Source organism: Syngnathus floridae, unplaced genomic scaffold, assembly GCF_059516105.1.
Source record: "Syngnathus floridae isolate MCC-2025c unplaced genomic scaffold, RoL_Sflo_1.0 HiC_scaffold_47, whole genome shotgun sequence".
Classification (NCBI taxonomy): Eukaryota; Metazoa; Chordata; class Actinopteri; order Syngnathiformes; family Syngnathidae; genus Syngnathus; species Syngnathus floridae.
Genome location: NW_028284076.1, coordinates 354,690 through 359,877, shown reverse-complemented (window position 1 = coordinate 359,877; position 5,188 = coordinate 354,690). Strand labels below are relative to the sequence as shown.

General features: G+C 50.1%; 1 long non-coding RNA gene across 1 annotated transcript; it reads left to right on the top strand.

Annotated features, from left to right (window-relative positions):
* Positions 1–790: 790 nt before the first annotated feature.
* On the top strand, positions 791–2,492 carry LOC148378402 (uncharacterized). Its single transcript, XR_015855943.1, has 3 exons — positions 791–960; positions 1,073–1,149; positions 1,616–2,492. It is a non-coding gene; the product is annotated as an uncharacterized LOC148378402 (long non-coding RNA).
* Positions 2,493–5,188: the final 2,696 nt, after the last annotated feature.

Genomic DNA, 5,188 nt, shown 5'->3' with positions numbered 1-5,188 from the left:
GCACTGAACAACACCATGCCGCATTGAACAACACCATGCCGCACTGAACAACACCATCCTGCACTGAACAACACCATCCCGCACTGAACAACACCATGCCGCACTGAACAACATTATGGCGCACTGAACAACATTATGCCGCACTGAACAACACCATGCCGCACTGAACAACACCATGCCGCACTGAACAACATTATGCCGCACTGAACAACATTATGCCGCACTGAACAACACCATGCCGCACTGAACAACACCATGCCGCACTGAACAACACCATGCCGCACTGAACAACACGACGTCGCACTGAACAACACGACGCCGCACAGAACAACACGACGCCGCACAGAATAACACAATACCGCACAGAACAACACAATACCGCACAAACAGTTTTAGATAATATTACGTCGCAGTCATGTGACGCGGACATGACGTCAATAGGCGGAACTCACGGCAAAATTATAATCCGTGGGCGTGGCTTGCAACAGGAAGTAGGAAAGCGGCAGTTCTGGCAAACAAGACACAGCTGTTAGTAACACGATGACTAACAAGGCAAATATTTTTGTTTTCAGCTTGCAACTTGACCGTCTAGAGCGTACAAGGTAATTACAACTGTTTTTTTTTAGCCCTGAAAAGCGAGGGAGTGTGGCGTTTAGGAGGAATGTCGAACTCGGCGTCTGCTTCCAGCCACAGACGCCAAATTTCGACGATTATTTCGACTGGTCAACGGTTGTAAATTATTGCGTTGACTAAAAACTTTATTTAACTCTACTCTTAACTTTGCCGTTTCAGATATGCGGGTATTACACCGCGGAAATGACGTCAATAGGCTGAACTCTCGCCAAAATTCAAATCTGTGGGCGCAATGGCCTTGAGCGAGACACCGGATACAAACACGACGATTATCAACAGAAATATCTTTATTTTCCGCTTGCAAGTGGACCGTCTAGAGCGTACACGGTAAGTACAACTCATTGTGTTTAAAAAGATTTACGTTTGTGTAGTTTGCGTTGCGTTGTATCTGTGAATGTTGGTTGAGGCTAAATGTTAATGTTTAATTTCATTCCTTTAGGTTCCACGGTGTTTGTTGGCTGTATGTTTTCCACTGCAAGAAGAGGCTCGTATCATTGACCAGCAGGAGCTACAATGGTGAGTACCCCTTTCGTCTTCCATTTATGTTAAACACTTCCTATTTCATGTCTAACAGTACTCGATTTAACAAATAACCATAAATAAATACAGTGTGGGCAGTCACGTTAACATATGTGATTATCCTGCCTAATATGTTTATCACAAATATGTCACTAATCACTAATATGTTTATTTGTTTATCACAACACCTTTGGACCTTCAGCAATCGATTATTTACCTTCATCTACATAGAGACAGAACGATGGTGTCTTAAACATCTCATTCATTTCACCAAATAACTTCACGCAGGTGGATAACGGCCGTCTCGGTCACGCTATGTTGCGTGATGCAGTTTTGAAGAACCAAATGCATTTATTCAATGAATAAGTCAAGCTAGTTCTATGTTATGATGTTGTAAGTTACGGTACCGATTGAAGTTGAGTTCGAAGCCAGTGGAAAACAGCGCTGCGTTTGTGCTCTCCAGGTACAAATGTTGTGATCTCTGACTGACGACCGGGCGAGACTCGAGTAAGAGATGTCCAAACGAGCTCCGGCAGGGCGGGCCAAGGCGGAGCAAACGGACGCCCTTCAGGCCGCCAATGACGAGCTGAGAACCAAACTGATGGACGTCCAGTTAGAACTTCAGCAGGAGAAGAACAAGGTGAAAACCTCAACAGACAGACACTGCCTGCCTCCCTGCCTGCCTCCCTGCCTGCCTCCCTGCCTGCCTCCCTCCCTCCCAGTTTTCCCGATGTAGATTAGACATGCGTGTGCCATGACTGTGTCAGCCTACATCAACAAATGCACCGAGGACGTCAGCACCACTAAGAATATCATCACCCGGGGCAACCAACGACCCTGGATGACTGAGGAGGTACGTCAAACGCTACGAGCGCGGAACTCTGCCTTCAAGTCTGGCGACAAGGAGACACTGAGGACAGCGAGAGCCAACTTGAACCGTGCCATCAGGATAGCGAAGCGAGACCGCAGTCGAAAATTTCAGGATCGTTTCCACGACGTCAAAAACATCAGGAGTATGTGGCAAGGCATACGGGCGATTACAGACTACAACTCACCCTCCCCCCCCCCCCCCGGTGGGTGTAGTTGATGCTGACTTTCTAAATGGTCTAAATAACTTCTTTGGGAGGTTCGAGGCACTAAACGGCACTCCAGCAGTTAAAACTGTCCCCCATCAGGAAGAGGAGGTACTCTGCCTTGACTCCGCCGATGTGTTGAAGACCCTGAGGAGAGTCAACCCCTGTAAGGCCCCTGGCCCCGACAACATTCCTGGGCGTGTGTTCAGGGAATGTGCAAGTCATCTGGCTGGGGTCATCACAGACATTTTTAACACCTCGCTGGGCCAAGCCACAGTGCCGGCGTGCTTTAAGACTGCCTCCATCATTCCGGTGCCGAAGAAACCTCAAATCACCTCATTTAATGATTACCGGCCTGTTGCACTGACTCCGGTTATGATGAAGTGCTTCGAAAGGCTGCTTAAAGGTCACATCGTTTCCAGACTCCCCCTATTATTTGACCCGTTCCAGTTTGCCGACCGGCAAAACCGCTCCACTCAGGACGCCATCTCCTCCGTTCTTCACCTGAGCCTGGCTCACCTGGAGGAGAAGAACACCCATGTGCGGAGGCTGTTCCTGGACTTCAGCTCAGCGTTTAACACCATCATCCCACAGCATCTGGTAGGAAAATTGGAACACCTGGGCTTCAACACCCCCCTTCGCAACTGGCTGCTAGACTTCCTCACCAACAGACCTCAGTCAGTCCGGGTCGGACAGAACACCTCTGATGTCATCACCCTCAGCACAGGCTCCCTTCAGGGCTGCGTCCTGAGCCCCCTGCTGTGCACCCTGATGACACACGACTGCGTCCTCAGGTTCACCACCAATCACATCGTGAAGTCAGCAGACGACACAACGGTGGTGGGGCTCATCAGAGACAACAACGACCTGGACTACAGAGAGGAGGTGGAGCAGCTGGTGGGCTGGTGCAGAGAAAACAGCCTGATCCTGAATGAGGAGAAGATGAAGGAGATCATCGTCGACTTCAGGAAAAAACAGCCTCACCACGCTCCACTGATCATCAACAGCTCAGCTGTGGAGGTGGTCAGCACCACCAAATTCCTGGGGGTCCACATCACAGAAGACCTCACCTGGACTATGAACACTACGGCACTGGTCAAGAGGGCACAGAAGCGCTTGTACTTCCTGCGGAGGATGAGGAGAGCCCACCTGCCCCCACCCATCATGAGGACGTTCTACAGGAGCACCATAGAGAGCATTCTGACAAGCTGTCTCTCTGTGTGGTGTGGAGGCTGCACCGCCTCCGATTGGAAGAACGTGAGGAGAGTGGTGAGGACAGCAGAGAGGATCATAGGGGCTCCTCTTCCCTCCATTCAGGACATTTCATCTCAGCGCTGCATGTCCCGTGCCCGTAACATCATCAATGACCCATCACACCCCCACCATGGACTGTTCTCCCTGCTGCCCTCTGGGAAGAGGTTTGCAGCATCCGCTGCAGGTCCACCAGGTTCTGCAACAGCTTTTTCCCTGCTGTCATCAGACTGTTGAACACTAGAACTGTTGAGCTCTAAACTGAACTCTGCATCACACATTCACAGAACTGTACTTTATGACACTACGGACCTCTATCTTGCACTATCTCGCACTACCAACTTTACTGAACTTGTATAAACCCTTTAAATAGAAGTTTAATACATGGTTTAGCATTCCTCTGCACACTCTTGAATACTGTTTTGCCTACTTGCACTATTGCATAATTATCACTGCTGCACTTTATACTTATTTTTAATATATATATATATATATATATATATATATAGTATATATGTATATATATATATTTTCATAGGATATGTTACTTCTATTCAACTGCAATATCACTACTTTGTTGTAAGACGTATGCAACGGAATTTCGTTTTGTATGCACCATGTGCAGACAAGATGACAATAAAGTTTGTCTAAGTCTAAGTCATGTCAGGTCAGCTGTCTGGAGAGAGAGAGAAGTCAGGACCTGCGGGCGGAGCATCACCGTGCCACCGCCGCCATGACGGAACTCAAAAGCAAACTCCATGAGGAGAAGCAGAAAGAGTTAGCCATTACCAGGGAGACATTACTGCGGCAGCATGAAATGGAGCTGATGAGAGTGATCAAAATCAAAGATGGAGAGATCCAGCGACTGAATGCCTTGGTCCTCAGCCTGAGGGACGGCTCCATGGACAAGGTGATCCGCTCTATCCGTGTCTGACTATCCGCACGCCACGTCGGGCTTCGATGCGGCCGCTACCGTATTGTGTAGCTTGTCCCCAGTAAGCGTCGCGGCGCTCCGTTGCGGTCTCAACGGCCCGGTGTGGCGCAATGTCTGCTCAGGTGAGGAGGGGGGGCGCTTTGCTGGCGGAGGTGGAGGAGACGCGGCGGTGTCGGGAGACCGAGCGGTGTCGCCTCCACCAGGAGCGCGGAAGAAGCCCTGGCAGCGGCCCAGCAGGCCTGGCAGTCCCGAGCGGCCGAGCTCCGATCGGCTCATCACCAGCATCGGGAGGAGCTGAGCCGAACCAAGAGAGACTGCGAGAGGGAGATCCGCCGACTGGTAGGACTGATCAGATGCGCGGTGCGTGGCTATGTTCCCAATTTCGTTGTATACCTGCAGTGCAATGACACCTAAGGCATTCTATTCTATTCTATTTCACAAGAAGAAAATGTCCGGTTGCTCGCTTCGCTTTTGTCACAGCAAAGGTGTTCTAGTCGATTCAAGAAAAAAATTGGCCGGTTGCTCTCTTTGTTTTTGTCACAATTCTGGCAAATGAGTTTGCCCGCCTGCCTGAGCGCTCCCCGTTTGTACATCCAGACGGATGAGATCAAGCTGAAAGACAGAGCGGTTAGTGTTTTGGATGAAGCCCTGGGGCCGGCCACGTCCACCGCCTTCAGCTGCAGACTCAGGCTGCCGAGCAGCAGATCGCTGCCCTGAGGGATTCCCAAAGGGCGGGCCTAAACTACCCTGGAAGTGGGGTCAACGCCGCTACTAGCAA